Source organism: Neofelis nebulosa, chromosome 7 (assembly GCF_028018385.1).
Source record: "Neofelis nebulosa isolate mNeoNeb1 chromosome 7, mNeoNeb1.pri, whole genome shotgun sequence".
Classification (NCBI taxonomy): domain Eukaryota; kingdom Metazoa; phylum Chordata; class Mammalia; order Carnivora; family Felidae; genus Neofelis; species Neofelis nebulosa.
Genome location: NC_080788.1, coordinates 80,038,734 through 80,064,667, shown reverse-complemented (window position 1 = coordinate 80,064,667; position 25,934 = coordinate 80,038,734). Strand labels below are relative to the sequence as shown.

Genomic DNA, 25,934 nt, shown 5'->3' with positions numbered 1-25,934 from the left:
TTTCCGTGGTAATCATATATAAAACGTCATTTGCGGGGCATCTGGATGGCTCAGTTGGTTAAGCGTCCAACTTCAGCTCAGATCATGATCTCGTGGTTCATGGGCTAGAGCCTTGCGTCGGGCTCTGTGCTGACGGCTCATAGCCCAGAGCCTGCTTTGGATTCTATGTCTCACTCTCTCTCTGCCCCTCCCCCACTGATTCTTTCTCTCTCTCTCTCTCTCTCTCTCTCTCTCTCTCTCTCTCTCTCAAAAATACATCAACATTAAAAATTAAAAACAAAAACAAAAACCTCATTTGCTTTTTCCCTCACTGCAAAGGTAACAGTCTTATAGTTACACTACTTAATATATATCCTCAAGTCCTCAAAATGTATAGTTATTATTTCAAACTTTGTTTTTTTTGACCTCAGAATATATTAAACTAAGGATATACAGTCACAATATATATCCTCAAAATGTAGGATTTGTTATTTTTTCAGGCTTTATTGCTTTGTACCTCAGAATGTATTTAACTAAGGATATACAGTCTACTTGTGTTTTAAAGTCACTGTAAATATTTTCTTTTTTTTTTTTTTTATGTTATGTCACTTTGTTTCTCCATGCATGGATTCCATACTGTTTTAACTACAGAAGCTTTATAATGTGTGCCAATTCCTTCTAGGGAAAGGTTATTCTCATTCTTCTCTTTTTTAGAGTTATCTTTTGTTTCAGACTTATTGCTACCTTTTTTGTTTTGTTATGTTTTTCAACTGAGTTCTCTTTAGCTTTAAGGAAAATAAAACCCTCATTATATTTTATTGTGTTGACATATTTATGTTAGGTCTTTCCTCAAAAGAACATAGTATGTCTTTTCATTCATTTTCTTCTACTTTTGTGTCTTTCAGGATTGTTTTTGAGTCTTCTGAATGAGAGATAATAAAATGGTGAAATCTTAGGACTGGAATATCAAGGAAGAAATAGAGACGACCATGGTTTCCAGACTCTTTTATTGGAGAATAATTCATTTGTTGGTTTGTTTGACAGAAATGGGATTATTTGAAGAGATCAGCACAAGGAATAATGGTGAGTTTTCATTGTAGTACCAGATCTGAGTTCTGTCTAAGCTTTAGTGGCAACCAAATATATCAATCAAATTTATATAGGAATAAATATTATTAAAATAAATTAAAATGGATCTTTGAGAGAGTAAATCACATGAGCTAGTTATTCAACCTACTTAGTCACATGACATGAAAAAAATGTTCCTCTTAGAGCTGTGTAGTTCCATGCAAAATTGTAGAGAAGATTTTCCTCTACTGTCTTTTCACATGTTTCTTACACTGTAGCATCCACCCTCTTTGCAACTTCCTTACCCCTACAGCCACCACCCCATCCTGGATTTGAATGTCTATATCATACTGTAGTCCTTCAAACACCTACTCTGTCAGAAATCAGGGTCCTATACTGGACTCTTCCCTACCTCTGTCATCCCCCATATCTACTGCCTACCAAATCCTATTGAGTATACCTCCAAAAAAAAAAAAGCCAAACAAGGAGACTGAGTCTACCTCCTTAAAAGCTCTTGAAAAATGTCTTACTCCTCTCCATTATCATTATCTGTGTCATTGCCTTACCCAGAACATCATTTTCTTACCAATTATTGTGAGATCAACTACTCATTACTCATTTTGCTTCATTTATCCTCATTTCCTCTCTTATGTGACTGCCTGTGGCAATATTTATCCGATTTATATCTTTAAACCACTTTTTGTACTGTTATCTGAGTCATCTTTAAAACTAGAAGTTAATTACTTCTATGACCCCCATTGTTTAAGCAAATTCCCAATGTATATTCTAGAAAATGTCAAAGGGTCCCATAGCAAACACCACATATTATATTCTTAAGAGAATTAGGGGGTAAGTTGGCTATAAAGAACCCATTCTAGGCACCTGGGTGGCTCAGTTGGTTAAGTGTCTGACTTCGGCTCAGGTCATGATTTTGCAGTTCCTGGGTTTGAGCCCCAGATCAAGCTCTGACAGAGCCTTGATCCTGCTTCAGATTCTGTGTTTTTTCTCTCTCTGCCCCTCCCTTACTCATGGCCTGTCTGTCTGTCTGTCTCTCTCTCCCTGAAAAATAAATAAATATTTTAAAAATTGCCCCTTCTAGCAAAGAAACCTGTTCAAATATGATCAATTTTATGGCCTGAATTCATGTGATTATGGATTATTTTAAATACACATCAATTTTTTATCAATCAGTTGTTCTGAAAACCTGCTTTAGGATATACTAATGTAAAGAATAAAGTTCAAATTTCATTATCATGAATGACTTTAGTATTGCTGTGGCTTCAGCTTCCATAGCTCCTTCTTATTCCTAATATTCCATCAAGGATATAGCATTGCACAACACCAGTGCACATTTTATACTCACTCATGTGCAATGTTGGCAGTTCTCCTAAATTTGCCATCCTAATTCATCTGTCTGTATTTTTGTGTATGCAGCGCCATTTTCCACATTCATTTTGATCCCATCATCATCCTAATAATTCCCACTCATCCTTCAAAAGCCAGTTTAGATGTCACCTCCTCAGTGCTAGTGTGAACATCATCTATGCAGAGAAAAAGCAGAAGAGGTATGATGACTCAAAGAATAAACACAAAGTGAGACAAAAGCCAAAAACATACCTTCAGCAATGTCTCTATTTAGTAACATGTCCATCTTCTTCAGGAAGACACCCATGAAGGAGATAGAGAAGGAATTTTTAGAGTTACAGAATGAAAAGCATTGGGAATTTTGTTCCACTAGCCAGTTAAAGTGAAAAATTATTAATAGGAAGGCTCAAATACTACAGAGTTATAAATAGGAGAAAGGAGAAAACTAAGAAGATACAGAGTCTTATTGATAATTTTAATGAAATAGTTTGAGGAGTGTTATTGAATATTGCTAGATAACCACGGTCCTTTACCCCCTATGCTCATACTCCAGAAATACTCAGAGGACTTGAAACTCCATTCACCAGCACAAAATACACACACACACACACACACACACACACACACACACACACACTTTCATATTGGGAAAACCAGTTGGAATAGATTGACAGCTTGGGATGAAGTTAAAGAAAAGAAGATAAAGGATCCTGGGGTAGAGGGCATTGAGGAAGCATGGCAAATGAGAAGGAAGCTGTTAGAAAAGAGACTTCCTCATGTTTCTCCTTGGAAGAGATGGGAGATCCTGCTAAAGGGGAAAGTAAAGAACTTTTGTTCACCATTCTCTGTATTTGATGTGTACTTGATTGTCTAATAGGGACAAATTTTCCACAATTTCAAATGTGAAAGGGATAACAAAAGAGTTATAAAAGGAAGAAGATAGTGCTATAGCTTGGAAAGAAAGTAGAATTGAGGAAAGATTTTGCTAGCCTGAAGGAGGGAGACAGGAGAAAGTAACATGCTACACAGGCCATAGAAAGGAAAGAATTAATGGAGCAGAGTACTAGAAGAAGGTATCTGTGTATTTGTACGTATGTGGTATGTGCATATGTGGTGTGTGCGGGTATGTGTGTGATGTGATGTGGATGAGGAAGGGATTAGATAATGGTAGTATGGTAACATTTTTATTTCACATTCAGTTCTTTGAGCAATAACCCAGCCTTATAAACCCTTAATGTTTGATACCCCTATACACCTCTCCCATGCACTGATCAAGAATGTTACCTTCTCACTATAACATTATGCGGGTCTCATTTTACATGTATTACCACAAATATGATTTTAAAAATCTTATGTTATAGCTCTGTGAACATTTCAAGAGAAAACAATTTTAGGATTAAATAGGGAAGGAAAATAAATGTGGCTTTTTTATCTTATGTATAGAAAACTCACATTAATATTCTCCCTAGACATAGAACTAGCCATATATGCTTTTGGTTGTTCTTTTTTGTTCTCAGTATACTGGCAACATGGAATACATTTTAGAGGTTAGATCACTTAGGGAATACATAGGGAAACTTTGAGCAAAATAAATCTGCTAGATATTTCTGTACTGTTTTCATAATTTAATGTTACTGAAGTCAGTCCTCAAGGAGAGAAAAGAATCACATATTTCTTTTTCTTTTTGGAATGATCACAACATTATTTAACCAGAAGAGAATTTTTAATTTATTCCACAAAATCTTTAAGAAAGGAGTGGGATTGGTTCACGATCTATGAAATAAAGGTAGAATAGAAGTAATAGGAGGCCTCCTCGGTACATTGTCACTCAAGCATTCACAAGTTTTATCCTGCCTGGAACATTCCTTACACGTGATTCTTATTTCTTAGCTTCAAACTACACCTAGGAGGAATCTTTTGTTCTCAGTACTGCCAAAGCTCCCATCTTCCAGCAGTGACCTCAGTTTAGCACCTGTTCATAAGATGTGTTTGCACATTGTTGGTACGTTTTGGTGACATGTATGTTCCCATCAAGGAGACTGTCATAGAATTCAGAAGATGTTAACATTTTTTCCATCTGTGTGTGAAAGTGACGTTTCCTGTTAATTTTGTTCTTTTGCTGAACTCTCCAAGCAAAAGCCTTCTGTGGGAGGCAGGATGATGTCATTATAGTCATAGCATAAAATTTTCAACCTTTAGAATGAGACATATTGTGGCATATATTTCACTACTTTTAAAAGCAGTGAAATAAAAACTTGGATGATGATGATATCAATTTTATATTTTCAAGTGTGGGGGTTTCCAGAGCCTTGAGAATGACTCCAGGGCTAAAATTTCCTCTGGCACATGGATTTCTTCTGTTGCCTTGGGAGAGGCAAGCCCATCCATGGATGTCTGTGTTTATGAGACCAACAGACTTGGTTAGTTAATTTCAGAGGTATTGAGACTTTGTGCAGGCAAAATAGTCTAGCAGTAGTGATTTAAAAATAAAAAGAAGTCAAACTTCTGATTTCAGTTCTGACATGTAAAAGCTGGGAAGTTGTCACTCCCATTTTTGCAACCAAAAAAACAAATGTTGAGCAAACAAAATCAATGGCTTTTCTTGGAGTTATCAGAGGATGATGGTTGCAGAACAAACTGGCACCCTGAAATCCAGAAGGACAGGCAAATGAGAAATCGGTCTCCATCTCCATTCCATACGAAGAAGGTCCTGGAGTCATACATTGTTGAAAACACTTAAATGAGCATTTTGATGAGTTGTTAGAGGCTGAGTGTAGGCCAGCTTGAAAGTGAGAGGCTTCTGAGAGCTTTAGTCTTAAGGGGTCCCTGACAATTTCTTGGGTTTTATCTAGTGGAATCATACCAGGTTCTCACCTTGAAGAGCCAAGAAAGATACCCTCCTGGCTCTCACAAGGGAGGGGAAGAGTAGCCATTGTGAAATACTGTAAGAGTGTTGTCATATCAAATGGCTACTCTTCAGAGGAAAGACTTCACCAGAGTCTTAGCTACCTAAGGGAAGGGCATTTTCTCTGCTCCAGCCTCCTGTAGTTTTTCAATAACACGTAAGGGGGAAAAAATCTAAGAACTATAACTTGTGAAGGTTACATCCCAGATGCAGAGGCCCACTAAAAGACAGAAATTCAATCGTAATAGTGTACAATTCTTCTTCTTCCCCATTCCCTTCTAACACATCAAAAGGTATCTAGTATCTTAACAATATTATAGCTCAAGGAACTGAAAGACAGACTTTACCTAAGGAAGAGTTCTTAAGGAAGCCAAAGACAAACAAGACAAAAGCAAGGACATTAAAGGAATTTGAAGCCTCTGGTCCAGCTATAGCAAACATTAAACACAGCTCTGCTCCTAGCCATATTAACATAAGAACTTACATTAAACACCTATTTCCCTCAGTTTCTATTACCTGTTACGTCATGTCTGCCTTTCAACAAAAAATTATAAAGTATGCTGAAAGACAAAGGAAAATCACAATCAGAAGACAAAGCAAGCATCAGACCAGATTCAGATATGACACAGATGTCAGAATTATGATACAGGGAATTTAATTTTTTAAATATTTATTTATTTTTAGAGAGAGTGTGACAGAGTGCAAATAGACGAGGGACAGAGAGGAGGGAGATACAGAATCTGAAGCAGGCTCCAGGCTCTGAGCGGCCAGCCCAGAGCCTGATGCAGGGCTCGAACTCACAAGCTGCAAATGAGACAGGGAGTTTGAAATAACTATGTTAACATGTTCAGGGTGCTAATGAAAAAAGTAGACAGTATGCAGGAATATATGGGTAAACAGAGGGATGGAAATGTTAGGAAAGAATCAAAATAAAATGCTAGAAACCCCAAACCACCATAATGAAAACAAAGGATGCCTTAGAAGGGCTCATCAATAGGGGCACATGGGTGGCTCAGTCAGTTAAGCATCCAACTGTGGCTCAGGTCATGATCTTATGGTTTGTGGGTTTGAGCCCCGCATAAAGCTCTGTGCTGACAGCTCAGAGCGTGGAGTTTACTCCAGATTCTGTATCTCCCTCACGGTCTGCCCCTCCCCCTCTCATGCTCTGTCTCTCTCTTTCTCTCTTTCAAAAATAAACATTAAAAAATTAAAATCATTAAAAAAGGGGGAGGCTCATCAATTTATAGAGCTGTGAAAATAAATGAGTTTGAAGATCGGTTACTATAAACTTTCAACAAAGAAGTGCAAAGGGAAAAAATAATGAAAATAATGAAAAGAGCATTCACTAAGTGTGGTACAGTTACAAAAAGTATAGCCTCCATACAACTGGGATACCAGAAGGAGAAGAGAGAAGGTACAGAAAAAATATGTGAGGTAATAATGGTGAGGTTTTCCAATATTAATAACAGGCTCTAAACTACAAACCTGGGAATTCCAGAAAATACAGTCAGCATAAACAACAACAACAACAACAACAACAACAACAACAACAACAAATGTAGGCAACTCATATTCAAACTGCAGAAAACCAAAGACAAAGAGAATATATTATTAAAAAAATGGCCACATTTTAAATAACATCTTACTTATGGAAGAAACAGAACAAACATTAGAGCACATATCCTTTCTAAAATTGTGATAGAAAGAAGAGAGTGAGATAAAATATTTAAAGTGAAAAAAACTCAACCTATAATTAAATATCCAGTGAAATTATTTTTCCGAAGATAAGATTTTCTCAGCAATGCAGACTTTGTCGGCCAAACGGTAATTGAAGGAATGTGTCACTAATAGGCCTCTGAAAGGAAATATTTTTTTTTTAATTCTCTAGGAAGAGAGAAAATAATATTGTTCAGAAACTCAGATCTGTATGAAGAAAGGAAGAACATTAAAGAAGAAATAGTTGAAGGTATTTTGTTAAAATTTAAATATGCTACTTTTCTTATTTTTAATTAATCTAAATGATAACTGCTTTTAGTGTAATAGTAATGATATATTGTGTGATTATAGCTCATGGATAAGTAGGATAGGTGACAACAATATAAGGGGCAGAAAGAAATCAGGAATACTATTTCGAGGGTGCTGCACTACACGTGAAGTGGTATTATGTAGTTTGAGATGGACATGGATTAATTCAAAGCATATATGGCAAACTCTAGTGTAACCACTAAAACATCTTAAAAATAAGCATACTTGATATGCTGAAAGAGGAAGAGCAATGGAATCATATAAAATGTTAAATTAAAACCAGAAAATGCAATAAATGAGGAGAAGGGCGCAAAGAACAAATGCAATGAAAACAAAACAGATAGAAACATGGTAGTTATTAATCCAACTATATCAAAATATATTTTAAATATGAATGGCCTAAATAGACAAATTAAAAGACAGAGATTATTTTATTTAACTAAAAGAACTGTATGATATTTAGAAGAAAGCCACTTTATGTATAAAGACCCAGCCTCAAAGTAAAGGGGTGGAGAAATATCATGTTAATACTAACAAAAAGGAAGCAAGGATAACTGTACTAATTTCAGATATAGTTGACTTTGGAAAATTATTAGGGATTAAGGTAGGCACTATATAATGATAATGGACCAATTCTCTAAGCAGACATAACAATTAACAGGCACACGCACACAGACACACACACACACTCCCCACAGCAAAAAAGCATCAAAGTATGTGAGATAAAAACTGACAGAATTTCAAGGAGAAATAAACAAATCCACTGTGATAGTTTAGCATCCTTCTGTCAGTAACTGATAAATCAACCAGACAGAAAATCAGGAAGGATATAGTTGAACTGAAAAATATTATGAATCAACCCAAACTAATAAACACTTATAGAATACTCTATCCAACACGAGTAGAATACATGTTCTTCTCAAGGTTACCTGGAAAATTCTTAATAATAGACCATATGCTCAGTCGTAAAACAAACCTTAACCAATTTAAAAAAAAGTATACCATATAGGGTATGTTGCCAGACCATAGTGGAATTAAATTAGAAATCAATAGCACATAAATAGTTAGAAAAAATCCCAAATTCTTGGAGGTTAAACAAACACACTTTTAAATAACATATGGGCCAAAGTAAAAATCTCAAGAGACATTTTAAAATATTTTGAACTAAATGAAAATGAAAATACAGCCTATCAAAATTTATGGGATTCAGCAAAACCAGTGCTTAGTGGGAAATTTATAGCACTGAATACATTAATTTTAAAAATATATAAAAAACCTTCCACCTTGGGAAACTATAGAAAGTAGATCAATGTAGGCCTAAATCAAATCAGAGAAAAGAAATAATAAAAATTAGAACAGAAACCAATAAAATTGAAAAGAGGGAATCAGCAGAAAAATCAATGAAAGCAAAAGCTGGTTCTTTGAAACTATCGACAAAATTGATTAACCTGTAGGCTAGTTAACCAAATAAAAACCGGGAATAAACAAATTCATAGTATCTGAAAGGAAAGAAGGATAATCACTACTGGTCCAAGTACATGAATAGAAAAACTAAAGAATATTATTAACAATTCTATTCCCCCAAATTGATATTTAAAAATGGAACAATTTCTTGAAAGATACACACTACCAAAACTTAAAAAGGTGAGTGTCTAATTTGAGTAGCTTGTATATATTAAACAAATTGAAATAACATTTACTAACCTTTCAAGAAAAACAAAGCATTAGCCCAGATAGTTTCATTGGTGGATTCTACCAAACATTCAAGGAGGAAATAATACCAATTCTCCAAAATCTCTTTCAGAATACAGATACAGAACACTTCCTAACTCTTTTTGAGGACAGCATTACCCTAATACCAAAGCCAACAGGGATATTACAAGGAATGAAAATTATAGATCAGTCTCTCTCATGAATGCAGATTAAAAACTCCTCAACAAAAGATTAGCAAATTGAATTCAGTACCATAAGAGAATAATAATAATAGTTATAGACCAGGAGAAATATTTGCAAAACACACACCTAGAAAGAACTTGTACACAAAATATACAAATAACTCTTAAAATTCAACAACTAGGAAAATAAAAACCAAATTTAACAATTAAAAAAACACTCACCAAAGAATATATATACATGGAAAATAAGTATATGGATGATGATGAAAAGATGATCAGTATAATTTGTTTTTAGAAAATTCGAAGTTAGGGGGCTCTTGGGTGTCTCAGTGAGTTGAGCATCAGACTCTTGATTTTGACTCAGGTCATGATCTCAGGGTTTGTGAGTTTCAGCCCTGTGTTGGGCTCTGCACTGACAGTTCAGAGCTTGCTTGGGATTTTCTCTCTCTCTCTCTCTCTCTCTCTCTCTCATTCCCTCTCTCTTTTCCCGTTGTTTGCGCACTCTCTCTCTCTCAAAATAAATAAATAAACTTTAATAAAAAAAAAGAAAATTCCAAATTAGAATACCAGTGAGATACCACTACAAACCTCAAAGGTGGTGAGAATTTGGAGCAACATTACTGGTTGGGTGGCAAAATGCTAGTCAGTCACTTTGGAAGACAGTGGAAACTTTCTTATAATACTAAACATATTCCCACCTATGTGATTATATCACAGGCAGTCATGCTTCTAGATATTTATCTGACTCTTTTCACCACTTATTCCACATGCTTGTTCCAGTGCTTGTAACAGCTTTGTCATCACCAAAATCTAGAAGCAATCAAGATGTTCTTCAACAAGAAAATAAAGTTTTATGTCTACACAATGGAATATCACTCAGTGATAAAAATAAACTAATAAGCCATGAGAAGATATAGATAAATTTTAAATGTTTTTAAAGTTTTTATTTATTTATGTATTTTTTTTTGAGGGAGGGAGAGAGAGAGAGCATACGAGCATGGGAGGGGCAGAGAGAAAAAGCGAGAGAGAGAGACTCCCAAGCAGGCTCCGCACTGTCACTGCAGAGCCTGAAGTTGGGCTTGAAGTCACAAACTGTGAGATCATGACCCGAGCCAAAATCAAGAGTCAAATGCTTAACCTAACTGAGCCACCTGGGCACCCTGATAAATGTTAAATATATATTTTTAAATTAAAGAAGCCAGTCTGAAAGGATTATATACTATATAATTCTAATCATGTGACATTTCAGAAAGGCAAACCTACAGAAGGTAGAAATATCAGTGGCTGCAAGGAGGGAGGAAAGGAATTGAATTGGTGAAACACAGAACATTTATAGGGTAGTGACACTGTTCAGCATAATCTGCAATGGTAGACATATATATTTTGCATTTGTCAAAGCCTATGGAACAGTGCTGTATGAAGAATAAAACAATGTATGAAAATTAAAAAAAAATTATTTAGGAGATCCTGAGATCTCAGGATGGAATGAAATAGGTAATAAAAAAATATAACCTTGTTACCAGTATATGAAATCTAACTGAAGGTGGTGGGGAGAAAAGGTGCTGACTTAAGTAACTTTGGAAATAAGTAGAATCTGTAAGTCTAAAGGTAGAAGAACCATGCATGAGCACTATACTATGGTTTATAAAGTGTTTTTTCTCCATGGGACTATGGGTTAACACTTCTCATACTGCCATACATGTATATTAGAATTAAATAATTAAGTAAATAGTGAATTGTGGAGTCATCTTTCTTAGTGTCAGAATTAATAAGCAAAGGAAAAAGAATAAGGTGATCAATGTGGTAATGGATTAGAGTTGAAGACATTAGTATGAATTTATGTTTAGCTTAATATAGATATAGATGGTTATATATAGTATTTATAGGTATAGATACCTGTATATACATGGATTAATGTGCACACAAATATTTATTTGCTCTGACAACTTAGAGTGCCTAAAAGAAGTGGCACTCCATTAGCAAAGAGTACACCTAGTGCCCAGATCTTGGTTTTTAATACCATTCTCCAATAAGAGGAGCCAGAGTGCCACATAGAAATGATTGATTCTAGATCTGAGGCAGGAAATATACAAGATGAGCCTGGATCATCTTATAGTACCAGGAAGTAGAGAAGTGCTACACACCCCCCCACACACACATACTCTGATGAGGGTATGTTAAAAGGGACACAGAATCCAACTGAAAGAGCTCTCAAAACCTGGGACTAGAACCACGAACAGAGAATTAAAAAATGTAGCAGTGGACTTTATCCAAAGTATAAATACCATAAATCCATATTGATATAAATAAATGACTGAATAAATAAATGAAGGAGAATAGATGAAGATCCCTTATAGAAATTCTTTGCCCCCAAAGAAATGAAACGTACTTCCCCAGTCTTTAAGTGAGTACTGTGCATAGTGACTCCCTTCCAAAAAGTCCAGTGTGGAAAAGGGTAAGAACAATTACATGACTGTGGGGAAGCCTGGGAAACACTACCTCAGCTAGGTGATCAAGGTTCACATCAACAGTGATAAGTCCTGTTGATTTTATCTAGATAGGATGTGAGGGTAATGGCACTTCAATTCTATCATCTTCCTCCTCAAAAAGCATATAACTCCAATTTAGTTAGGAGATATACATCAGACAAATCCCAATAGAGGAACTTTTTACAAAATACTTAATCAGTATTCCTCAAAACTATTAAGGTCATCAAAACCAAGGGAACTCTGATAACTGTCAAAGTGAGGAGTAGTCTATGGAGACCTGACAAGTAAAATGTAATGTTACATTTTACTATCCTTGGATAGGATTCAGGAAAAACAGTGAAAAAAAGACATTGAGTAAACCAAGGGAGTCTGAATAAAGTATGGCTTCAATTAAAAATAGTATATCGATATTGATTCATTGATTGTAACAAAATACTATATTAATGTAAGATGTCAATAACAGGGACAACAAAGTATAGAGTTGTATAGGGAAATCGCTACTGTCTTCATGATTTTTCTATAAATCTGAAATGTACTAAAAATAAAGTTTATTAACAAAGTATGCTACTTAATACATATGAGATAGAAAAAAAAGCCTCCAAATAATGCTAATAAAATTTTATACCAGTGGGGTGCCCGGGTGGCTCAGTCAGTTAAGCGCCTGACTTTATTTTGGCTCAGGTCATGATCTCATGGCTTGTGAGATCAAGCCCTGCATCGGGCTCCACACTGACAGCATGGATCCTGCTTGGGATTCTTTCTTCCGCTCCCTCTCTGCCTCTCCTCACCCGCTCAAAATAAATGAATAAACTTAAAAAAAAGAAAAAAAACTTTACATCAAGACACAAGGAAGGATATAATAATTAAATCACTCACCCCTATGAGTTAACAGTTTTAGAACCGGGAGTCAAAATGGAGATGACAGAAGATTTCCACATTTGTACTCAGTGTAGTAAGATAAAGGAGAGAATAGACCACTCTTCCTAACCTTTCTCTCTTTAATTTAACTATGCAATTTATATTTGTATTTTTAGTGTCTTAAAATACTCTTTGTTTTAAAAAATATCTCTCCTTATTATAAAATCAATATGTATTCATGGTAGAAAACTTGGAAAGCATCAAAAAGTGTAAAGAGAAAATAATACCTACATTTACACTACCCAGTTATAACAAGTTTTTTTTTAAAGTTTTTAGTGTTTTATTTTCTAGCCATAACATTTCATTTTATTAAATTTCAGACAGTGTATAGAATAAATATTTCTATAGTAATATGATTATATTTAAAATATTACTGAATTTCATTGAGGTAATTGCCCCATATTGTGTTCTAGCATTTGATTATATTATATCATTGCATAAATATTTTGGGGATATGAAAATAACTTTACATATAATTATATTAGTGAGAAGATATCACATAAATTATGCCTACATAAAGACATTTTGACTGCATGCCTTTGCTAGTCAAATAAAGTAAGTCAATTGAGTTTTAAAACTATCCAAACTGACTGACATCTTAGACGTAGAGTCACTTTGATTGAAAATCCTTTTCACTTTTGAGGGAATCATTCATTCAATAAATATTTGCAAACTTACTATATCCCAGGCTCTGGAAATGACAGGGAAGCAAAGAGATACAGTTCTTAACTTCACGGAAATTATAATCTAGTGGTGGGAATTATCAGAACGGGAATTTTAAAAATGCCTCTCATTAATATGCTAAGGGCTTTAATGGAAAAAGGAAATCACATGCAAGAACAGCTGGATAATGTAAGCAGAGAGATGCAATATACAAGAAAGAATTAAAAAGAAATCCTAGAAAGCACCTGGGTGGCTCAGTTGGTTAAGCCTCTGACTCTTGATTTCAGCTCAGATCATGATCTCATGGTTCATAGGATCTGGCTTTGCATTGGGCTCCACACTGAGCCTGGAGTCTGCAGCTTGCTTGGGATTTTCTCTCTCCCCATCTTACTCTGCCCCTCCCCTGCACACTTGCACATGCATGCGCTCTCTCTCTTTTTCTCAAAAAACAAAATGGGATAGATAAACTTAAAAAAAATTCTAGTTATCAAAAACAGTGTAACAGAAATATGGAATGCTTTAGTGGGTTCATCAGTAGACTGGACACAGCTGAGGAGAGTATCTCTGAGCTTTAGTATATGGCAATGGAAAATTTCAAAACTTAAAAGAGAAAAAGACTGGAAAAAAAGGAATGTCCAAGAACTATAGGACAACAATAAAAAGTGTAGCATATACGTAATGGCAATATCATTTAAAGCCTTAATGACAACAAAATCCTCCAAATTAATGTCAGATACTAAACCATAAATCCAGGAAGCACAGGGCATAATAAGCAAGATAAGCATAAAAAAAATCCGGTACCTAGGCATAGTATATTCAATTTTAGAAAATTAAAGATAAAGAAAAAGTCCTGAAAGAAGACAGAAGGCAAAAACATCTTACCTATAGAGGAACATAGATAAAAATGATATCCTACTTCTCCTCAGAAACCATGCCAGTAAGAGGAGAGTGAAGTGAAATAGTGTTGAGGGAAAATAAGCTTCTACCCTAGAATTCTGTGCCCTGTGAAATTAAATTATCCTTTAAAAGTGAGGGGAAAATAAAGACTTCCTTAGACAAACAAAAATGGAGAGAATAAATAGAGCACAACTTTTGGTTGCATAATTGTCTATGTAGAAAATCCAAAAGAATTGACCAAAAACTCCTGAAACTAATAATGGATTATAACTAGCTTGCAGGATTCAAGGTTAAATGTCATTTGCTTTCCAGAAACAGACCCATAAGTACAGAGAATAAACGGATGGTTGCCAAAGGGGTGTGGGAGATACAGGCTTCCAGTTATGAAATGAATAAGGTGCAGGGATAACAGCCACAACATAAGAAATATAGTCAATGGTATTGTAATGGCATTGCTTGGTGACAGTTTGGTAGCTACACTTGTGGTGACAGTGGCATAACATACAGACTTGTCACCATGTTATACACCTGAAACTAATGAAACATTGCGTGTCAATTGTACTTCAATAAAAAGAAAAATCACTTTTCCAAATACCACCAATGAACAAGTGGAATTTGAGATCAAAAACATAATATCATTTACATTAACACCACCAAAATGAAATACTTAGATATAAATCTGGCAAAGCATATACGAGACTTATGTGAGGAAAACCACAAGAATCTGCTGAACAGAATCAAAGAAGCAAATAAATGAAGAGATATTCTGGTTCATGAATAAGAAGACTCAAAATTGTCAAGATGTTAAGTTCTTCCCAACTTGATCTATAGATCCAATGCAACCCCAATCAAAATCTCAAACTCATTTTGGGTATTAACAAACTGATTCTAAAGTTTATATGGAGATTCAAAAGAGCCATAATAGCAAACTGAATATTGAAGAAGTATAAAGTCGGAAAATGACACTGCCTGACTTACGACCCACCATAAAGCTATGATAATGAAGACAGTGTGGTATTAGTGAAAAAATAGATAACTAGATAAAAGGAACAGCACAGACACCCAAAAGTAAACTCATATAAATATAGTCAACTGATCTCTGACGAAAGGAGCAAAGGCAGTACAGTGGAGAAAAGGTAGTCTTTTGAACAAATGGTGTTGGAACAACTGGACATCCACATGCAAAAAAAATAAATCTAGACATAGACCTTACACTCTTCATAAAAATCAACTCTAAATGGATCACAAACCTAAATGTAAAATGCAAAATTATAAAACTCCTAGAATATAAAATAGAGTAAACCTAAGTAACGGTGGATATGGCAGTGACTTTTTGATACAACACAAAAGACCCAAACCTTGAAAAAAAACCAATTGATTGGCCGAGCTCTTTTAAAATCAAAAAAACTTTTGCTGTGCAAAAGACAATTCAAGAGAATGAGAAGACAAACCAAAGACTGGGAGAAAATGTTTAGAAGAGAAACATCTGATAATGGACTGTCATCCAAAATATGCAAAAGACTGTTAAACCTCAGCAATAAGAAGATAACCTGGTTAAAATAACCTGGTTCAAGACAGAAGCAATAAGAAGATAACCTGGTTAAAATAACCTGGTTCAAGACAGAAGACTTGAACAGACTTTGACTAAGGAAGATACAGAGAAAGCAAGTATGTATATGAAAAGATGTTGAACATCATACGTCTTTAGGTAATTGCAAAACAATGAGATACCACTATATATCTATTGGAGTGGCCAAAATCCTAGACACTGAACATACCAAAGACTAGCAAGTATGTAAAGTAACTGTTCCTTTATAATCCAGCAATTGTACTTGGTGTTTACTCATGCTAATGAAAATAAAAACCTGCACATGGATTCTTACAGCAGATTTAGTCATAACTGCTGAAACTTGGAAGCTACCCAGATGTCCTTCTACAGAAGAATAGGTAAATAAACTGCGGTACATCAAGACAATGGAATATTATTTATTGAGAAAAAGAAATGAACTGACAAGCCATTAAAAGACATGGGGGAAATCTAAATGCATATTACTAAGTAAAAACAAAAGCCAGTTTGAAAAGGCTACATGCTGGATGATTCTAACTATATGACATTTTAGAAAAGGAACAACTATGGAGACAGTAAAAAGATCAGTGGTTGCCAGGAACTGAAGAGGAGAGAGAGAGAAATAGGTGAAGCATAGAGGATTTTTAGGGCAGTGAAACCGTTCTGTATGGTACTACAGTGGTGGAAATGTGTCATTACATATCTGTCAAAACTCATAGGATGTACAACACATGAGTCAACCCTAATGTAAGCTATGGACCTGGGGTGATAATGTGTCAATGTACATTCATCAAATGTGGGTAACAAATGTGCCACTATAGTGTGGGATGTTGATAGGGAGATTATACACTTGTTTGAATAGGGAAGTATATGGATACTTTCTGTACTTTTGTTTAATTTTGCAGTGAATGAAAAACTGCTCCAAAAAAAGTTTATAATTTAACAAATTGAAATGGTGTGGCTGAGTTATCTAATGAAATATCCTGGTGAAAAATGTCAAAATTATTTAATTCCTCAGACTTTTAAGCATATATTTCCATAAAACCTAAAACTATAAAATATAGAGATAAAACATATAATTTATTTTCGTATAGATTTATAATTGGGCTTACAATTTATATGATGAAAAACAATAAGAATTGTTCTTTTTTTAAATGGAATTTAAGGTGGTATTAATAATTGAGGCAAAACTGAGACACAAGACAAACCTTGAGAATGTTGACAAGAAATTGAATCGAGTTTTCAAAAAATCTGAACCGACATTTTAAGCAAGGTTTGTGATGAGGTTCAGTTGGAAATGGTTGGTTATGTATCGTGTAATTTGACTCTGTGGAATCCAGCAGTATATGATAAGGTCCTTTTAATTTATTTTCAGGTTTATAACTTTTCTGAGATCAGGACTGTATGTGAAAACAGAGCCATCCTGAAAACTATGAAGAAATATTTCTTTCATTCAAAGGAAAACAAAGTAGAAGGTAAATAATTACTGACAGTTTCTGAGAGCTTTATGCAGTTTCTTTTTCTCTACCAGTTTTTTTCCCCTTCCTATATAATCACTCACAGTTCTTATGTTTTCTTTTTATACAGGGCTAGTGGGCTGAGGACATAAGATACAAAGTGCTAAGGTGATGGAAATATCAGGGCAGATTCTGTCATTAGCTCTATGTATTCTTGTTCATGGGTCGGTACACAAACCACTTGCTCTTTGTTCAGATCTCACCATCTAGAGCGACATAGACAGTGCTTAAATCCATTCATTTAGTCAGACATTCAATGATTATTTATTGAGCACTTACTATGTGCAAGGTGCTATTCTGGGATATAATACTAAGCGCAAGACGAATCGCTTTGCCCTCATGGAGATCACTGTTCACTGGAAGAGATGGGTAACAAATAATCACATACAATGTTAAGGGCTAGGAAGAATCAATGTGTAAGAGGGTATATAAGCACTCATCTTTGTGAAGTCAGAGGAAAACTGTCCCCTAAGAAGTGAAAATTAAGCTGAAGTTGAAGAATAAACAGCATTTATCTGTTGAAAGAGGGCAGGAAAGAGCAATCTAGGCAGAAAATATTTAGTTAAATATGTTGGCATAGACAGGGCTTAGTATGAGTTTACTGTCAACATGTAACAGTAAATAATGGAATAATTGCTTACACAAATGATACAACTGACTTTGCAGTAAACATGTATTTCAAACTCTAAAATTACTAAATTGGCTCTGTTAGAGAGTTGAAATCATGAGTGGGTCTTTTTATCTTTTATTTCCTATTTTTCTAAATATGGTTGAAATTGTTTCACACAATGGAATATTTTTTGAAAAAACAAACAAAATAATTGCGTTACCTCTATTGTGTTTTACTAAATAGCTTGTATCCTTGCTTCTTTATTAAAAAATATTTAGTATTCAACATCTTATTTCAATCAACATAAACTGATTTTTCTCAAAGATACTACATTCTTTTAAATGTTCCCACTTATAACCTATGCCATTCTTGGCACAGAGGATAGCCTTATAAGGGGAAGGGGTGCTGTACCCCTAGAGGGACCTCTCGACCAGTCAGAATGCTCATTATCAGTCCAATTATCCCCTGATAATTGGCCTGCCTGTGGGAATAATAGGCTGGGATGATTTAACTCAGTGCTGACATATTTATATTTATAGCATCCTACACACTGCATTCTAAACTTCTTAACTTTTCTTGAAATAATCGAAGAAACTGATTCTAGCTGTAAGAATACTTTATTTGTTCAATATTTAACTTCCTCTGAACACTGAAGGACACTCCACTGAGACCCAGGGAGCACTCCTTGTTTGTACTAAACTTCGCAGTGTTGGCAATAAATCTCACATAACGTCCAGCTTTCTTATTTTGTCTCTATACAACATTCTCCCAAAAGACAAGTCTCCCTTCTTGGACTCTGTGAAATTTCGTCATAGGATAACACTCTTAGAATGGAGTCACTTGGCTCGTGAATGCTTTACCAACATTTCAACACTTCTGGATGGCTGGCTGATGTCCAAATGAGTGTGGGGAATGGCCAAGGAGAGGAATTGTGACGGAATTTTACAGAGGATAGGGTATTTGCTTTTGTGTGTTTCTTGAAATAATTAGGTTGAGTTAGGTTACACTCATGGTATATAGTGTTTTAAAGTGTCCAATTTGAGATTCCAGTGTCTTCACTGTATCTTGTGCTAAAATGTGTTAGCAGGATGGGGATGTTTGCATCCTCTAGATCTCCTTTTTTAGTTGCATAAATTTATCTGTTTAATAAATAGTTCATACACTGGCCAGAAACCAAGTGGACAAACTGTACTCACTAACCCTTTAATACTTGGCTCCTTTGTATAATGACCCGGCCCATTATTAGATAATGAAAGAGTGTATGAGAAAGTGGGAGATTATTTATGATGGAAACAAAATGAAACTAATGGGACAAGATTTGAAAGCTGTGATGCATGAAAGGTGCTATGCAGGCAGCTTTGGCACCATGACAAGCAGAGAGAAAGGCTCAGTGGGAAGCAGCAGTGTGAACATGACTATGAAAAAGAAAGAATGGATTTCCTGAATGAATCCTTGCCATCTGGTGTTTGTTTAATACACAATGAAGGTCAAATGGCTACTGATCCTTTTTTCTATAGTCCAGTGACTACAAGAATGAGAGGAATCAATGAGTTTATCGATATGTCTGGAAATGACTCACCATATGATCTGATTGAGTCAATAAAACTGAAGTAACTTGTCATTACCCTTTCAAATGTGGCTTGGATCTATGACTACAGTACTGTTTGTTTGTTTATTTATTTATTTATTTGCCAATTTGCTGGATCCAATGTGATCACTACTTTTTTCAAGATTAATGTTTTAAAGCATTTAATTTTATAGGTGTGTACAATTAATAGGAAGGGTCAGGAAAAAAGTCTTTCATAAAGCTGAATGTTTCTCCTATTTTCAAATGGATCTGGTAAACATTTGTTTCTGTTGATTGGTGGTGGGTTAAAGAATTTTTTCTTCCACTCTGCCTTTTATGTGTATGAGATTGATTATACACCTATTTTATGTAATTATTCCTAGGGGACATATTAACTTTTGGTGAAATATGTTTTTTTAGCATTATATGTAAACAGCATACGCTTTGGGAAAGTCATATGTAAGTCAAACATATTACTTTATGTAACATTTTCTTTCCCACACATTGTTCCAGGAATGTACTCCCCACAGTATGATCCTGGAATTCTTACCCTCTACTACTAAAGATGCAGGATTTTCTGTTGAGTTCTTTCTAAAGACTAAAATAAAAGATACTTTTCTCACATTAATATTTCTCAGCTGCCATGAAAACAGGGATAGGAGAAGCCAAAAATAGAGGAACCAGCTGTGGGAGGATGCTTTTTTTTTTTCTCTTCAGGACAACTCAGAAAAGTCTTTCAAATTCATTCCATAAAGAGTGTGTTAAAACAAATACTGTTTCACGTGCTTGAATGCTATACTTTAGAAGCTGATATACACTCAGTTGTGACACAGTTAATGTTACCTGACTGTAGTGGTAGTAGGATTGTTAAGTTTGTCTCTCAGATGGATCTATTTAGTATTCTTTATCTCTTCTCTTTTTAAAAAGACTCTTTACTGAAGCTAGTTAATTAAAATAAGAGTTAGGCAATTATGAAAAAAATTCTCTTCTCCCTCAAGTAGACTCAATGTGTTTTATTCGAGATGCCACACATCTTGTTGGTGTTTTGAGTTTTTCCCCGAGCATGAAAATATTACCTGTTTCCCTGAGTATGTTAAAGAAAAAACAAAGACTCACCCATCATTACAGTATGCAAAGGCACCATAGTTAATATACTGACCTCTTTATTTTTTCTATTTTTTCTTTACTTAACTGAGCTAATACGTAAATACAATTTTACAATTTGAATTTTTTTTTTTACTTAACAATTTATCTGTGATTTTTATGACCCTGAAGTCTTTTCTCATGCCCAGGTAGATCTGCTTTTTTCTTCCTTTGTGTTCCTACTGCACTGTGAAATTATATTCTGACATAGTACCTTTAGTATTATGTTAGTATATTTTTGTTTATCAACTGTAAAAGCTCAGAAGGCAAGAACCTACATTTTATGTCTTTTGCAACATAAAAAAAATAAGAGTTTACTGATTAAAGGGTATAGACAGAAGCAGATATTCACCTGATCATTAGAATTGCCTATGTAATGAGGATATTAAGACAGAGGATTTTTACAACAGAAATTATGTGCTTCTTGTACTTAGTGAGATTTTGAATTCTATAACACAGAAGGATGCTTAATACCTCAAGATACTTATATTCTATTTGATTGACAAATAAACTGCTTAATAGCTAGGTATGCCTAGCCCTAAAGTATAAAGTCAGTAAATTTGTATGGTTTCATTCTTGGGTACAAAATAATATTAGCTTTTATGACCAACTGGCCATCATTATTTTAAACTAGCATCATTTATATATGTATTTATTTTTTCCAGCTTTATTGAAATATTATTGGCATATAACACATGTAAGCTTAAGCTGTACAATATAATGATTCGCATACATATTGCAAAATGTTTACCACAATGAGTTTAGCTTACACATCCATGGCCTCACACAATTACCATTTTTTAATATTCATTTATTTGAGAGAGAAAGAGAGACAGAGAGATGAGTGGGTGGGGCGGAACAGAGAGAGAGGGGGGCAGAGGGTGTGAAGTGAGCTCCATGCTGACAGCAGCGATCCCAGAGTGAGAGGCTCGAATTCATGAGCCAAAGTTGCACACTCATCGACTGAGCCACCCAGCACCCCAACAATTACCATTTTTTAAATGAATATGTGGTGTTATCTCTTAAGATATATATAATGCAGCATTGCTGGTTATAGTCACCATGGTGTACATTAGATCTCAGAACTTGCCCATTTTATGGCCAGAAGTGTATACCCCTTGACTGACATATCCCCATTTCCCCTATACCTTAGACCCTGGCAACCACCATTCTACTGTGTTTCTATGAGTTTGGCTTTGTTAGATTCCATATGAAAGTAAGAACATACAGTATTTGTCTTTCTCTGTCTGACTTATTTTACTTAGCATAATGCCCTCAAGGCCCATGAATTTTATCACAAAAGGCAGGATTTCCTTCATTTCCATGAAACTGGCCATCATTTATAGGGTCATGTTCATGCACCAGGCCTTGGAGGCCTCTTGGTAGCAAATGCCAGTAAGGTGGGTTGACAGGCCGACAGGGCTGTGGATGATCTACTTATACTTTTAGATAACTTGGAAGATAACTGGATTCAATTGGGGCTTACAAATCCCAACAGTATAGAAATGATTTTTAGGTTAATTGCCTTGGATTTTCTCAAGGTGAAAGGTGCAATAGAAATGTCAAAATGTGAGTACTGTTATTATATTTTCTGTTATCAACCAATAGCTTTACCTCCTATGACTCATTTATTCAAAAGTTGGCATAAAACTAAGAAGCAGTTCTATATTCAAACTTTGAATAAAGAAAAAGTAAATTTGGGATTTATTCAGCATAAATAAACTTCATCATATATAATTTTTTTTCAAATCCATGAATTTTAACTGTACGGCTATTTTGCCTGCTGTTCTTTTTTGAAACAAAAAATATGTGGGTACATATTGTTTTAACAGACGGATGTTGGGATTATGCAAATAACTAGTAATTTTAACTATAGGAAATCTTTATTATGTCTCTACTGTGCTTGCTTGTCATTTTTTAGGATGTGATTCATTAGATTAAAAATATGGTTCTTTATCTATTTTCCAAGTCTCCTTTTCCTTTGGATAATAAAGATTGACATTAAAAAATGTGATTTCCCAAAGACATAACCTGATATCAAACATGTTAACAAAAATATTTGCCTGAGTCACTGAAACCTAGAAATTCTCTATGACCTACAAATGTATAGTCTTATTAAAGATACTGTTTTCTGGGGCGCCTGGGTGGCGCAGTCGGTTAAGCGTCCGACTTCAGCCAGGTCACGATCTCACGGTCCGTGAGTTCGAGCCCCGCGTCAGGCTCTGGGCTGATGGCTCGGAGCCTGGAGCCTGTTTCCGATTCTGTGTCTCCCTCTCTCTCTGCCCCTCCCCCGTTCATGCTCTGTCTCTCTCTGTCCCAAAAATAAATAAAAAACGTTGAAAAAAAAAATTTAAAAAAAAAAAAAAAAAAAAAAGATACTGTTTTCTCAGAATTCGTCTCTCATCTTCGTCCATTGCTCTTGATACTTAGAATAAACCAAGAAGAACATTAAGGAATTCATGGTTTCCCATAAACACCAATTGCAAGAGAAAGATGGTTGTTTCTTACTTATGAGATTGAATGTTATCAAAATTGACGCCTGTTTCCTCAAGCCCATCCTGAAGAAATTTATGTCTAGAATATGGGTTACTACTTTGTCACATTGAAAAACCACAAAGCTTATCAATTCCATTTTAGAACACCACTGATTTGGGTTACCTGTACCCTTATGCCTCCCTGTGAGAATATTTTGTGTAAGGCTACATTTTCTCGAGAAATATACTCCTTAGTTTATTATGTTATTAGTGGTATTATTATTATTTTGCTCCAGGGCTAGCCCCAAAAGCTGAAAATTGTGTAGTTTTGTACTCTGGAGGAAATGATCAGTAATTAAGTATGATTACTTTCCCTTAGTTCTTTGCAATCTCTTTCATTGGTTGCTGATGATTCTGTGGTGGGAAAGAGAAAGACTACAGGCATGATTGATTAGAATCAGAGTGGTAAATTCTACACTTGTAGAATGGACAAAGCCAAATATTAACCTAGGATTTTTATACTGAGTAAATCTGAGCTCTCTGACTCACCTGGAAATTGTCAGACTCACCTAGTCTAACAACTATCAGGTCTTAATCTATTTCTTTCACCATTTTTTTAGGACTCAGGAAAGGATAGAAAACTCAGTGGTGTTGAGGAGTATGTAAATACCTTAGGCCTTTAAGGAAATTCTACTGAAATCAACATAACTAAGGTAAAACTTTTCTTTTTAAAATCTGTCTGTTTTTCAAAATATAAGAATCAGAACATCTTTTAATTTTAATTTTTTTTTCAAGTTTTTATTTAAATTAAAGTTAGTTAACATAGAGTGTAACATTAGTTTCAGGCGTAGAATCTAGTGACTCATCACTTACATACAACACCCATTGCTCATCACAAGTAGATTTGGCACATCTTAACTAATTATTAATTTTTAAAAATTCTTATAAAAAAGCCCTTCAAGGTAAACTATGCATAGTTTAAATATCTTACCCTTCAAGGCTCATCTGTGCTATGGAGTAAAATTCTTGCTTTATGGAAATGGAATTATGCAAACGTGATAACCTAAACAAGGATGCACTTTTTGCTATTTGCTCTGAAATTCCATCCTTTTCCTGTCTCTCTGAGTTGCATTGACTTAAAGAGTGAATTTCCTGTGTATTTTTAAAAGAAAATATTAAAAATCACTGGTCTTGCATGCCCAAAAATGTGTGTGAATGGATGATTGTGTTTTCTAATAATCTAGGTAGTCAATTGAGAACCTGGTAAGTACTACATCTTTCCTGAAAATCATTTGGCTCAGCTTTTGAACAGAATCTCCTAAGGGCTTTGTTAGAGAGGAAGGTAAATCTCATTTTAGGCTGAGATTGAAATGGAGGATATGTCACTCTGGAAAAAAGTCCATATATATATATCTTTTTGTTTGCCTGATGTTTGCTCAGCTAGGGTCCCACCTAATGGGCAATCAACAAAACAAGCCGAGGGAAATTCTAACAGCACAAAAGGCTTGAGTAGGAAGATGGTCAGAGAGGATCAGATAATTAACCCCAAGAAGTTGGGTTCAGTGCCTTTATTGGGGGGATTACAGAGATAAAAGAAGGTCATTTCTCTTGTATAGAGGAAGACGGAAGGGTCAAGAACTTAGAAACATGGAGAGGGAAGAGAACAAGAAAGGACATGGTGCTACTCTTCATTTTCTGCTGTGTGACAAAGGTCAAAATGATGGCACTTCTGGACTTTGAAGAGATGATCTTTCTTTATTGGGATTAAGTTCCCAAAGTCGTATTCACTGAACTTCCTAAAAGTAGCAATGGACATTTCAGAATGAACTTCTAAAGCACAAGGGTCCTTGACTCCATGCTGGAAGTTTCCCAGCTGAACTAAGCAGTAAACAACTACTGTGGATAATTCATTTGACCAAAACTGAATTAAGCAATATGGACTATTTACAGACAGCCTGTAGGGTTGTAACCTCTCAGAATGTCAAAAGACATTCATTACACATAAAAATAAGACTTCTATATTCTCAACCAAATATACCAAGAATATCTATTCAATAATATCTATAAATCTAAATTCAGAGAATATGGTAATGATTTTTTTCTTATGTATTATACCTATTTTACCTACAATGTCATAGGAATTGGGGGTTTTTGTGCAGTTTTAGAGGGTGCAATCATTTTCTTATAATAAATACCTTAGTTCCTCCACAATCCCATGGAGTATCCCATGCACATGGAACCCAAGTCCAACTGATATATGAAGGAGAATATTTCATTTGATTTAATGACCAATTCTCATTTTATTTTGACCATAGTTTCAATTGGTCTTTATAAAGCCTTTTTTTGAGTCCCAATAAAATCTGTCCATGGAAAAACCTGCTAATTTTTGTTCTGAGCTCTTGCAAGTTGTTTTGTGTGTGTGTGTGTATGTGTGTGTGTGTGTGTGTGTGTGTGTGTGTAATACATGTATATATGTATATATAATACATATATATTATATATAGTTTTTGTTTATATATATAAAATCTTAATATTTTCTATTTTATAATATTGAGGTTATAGTTCTAACTTGAATTAGGATAAATCAATGAGGACTATATGATGCTGAGTGACCAATTTAAAAGTTCTTGCTGATTACAAAGACACAGATAAATTACTATATATTAATAGGCATGTTTTTTTAGATGGGGATATGAATTTTGTAAATATTGACCCATTCTGTTTATCACATTTTTTTCTTGCTTTTTTCCATATCATAGCCCTATCGAATAAATCTTAGGAATTAGCTACTGTGTTTGAAAAAAAATTTTAAGGTTGGAAATCCACAGGGTTGAAGAAAGTACTTTCTTTCA

At 34.8% G+C, this 25,934-nt stretch overlaps 1 long non-coding RNA gene across 3 annotated transcripts in view; it reads left to right on the top strand.

The window, feature by feature from the left end:
• LOC131517046 (uncharacterized) overlaps positions 1-25,934 on the top strand; it is a 140,161-nt gene that overhangs the window by 101,435 nt on the left and 12,792 nt on the right. For 2 of the 3 annotated variants that reach the window (XR_009264356.1, XR_009264358.1), the window contains 3 exons: positions 885-1,062; positions 17,147-17,246; positions 23,703-23,795. This is a non-coding gene — a long non-coding RNA (uncharacterized LOC131517046). Of the gene's footprint in view, positions 1-884; positions 1,063-17,146; positions 17,247-23,702; positions 23,796-24,698; positions 25,134-25,934 lie in introns of those variants that run through there. The other variant, XR_009264357.1, reaches the window with a different exon arrangement.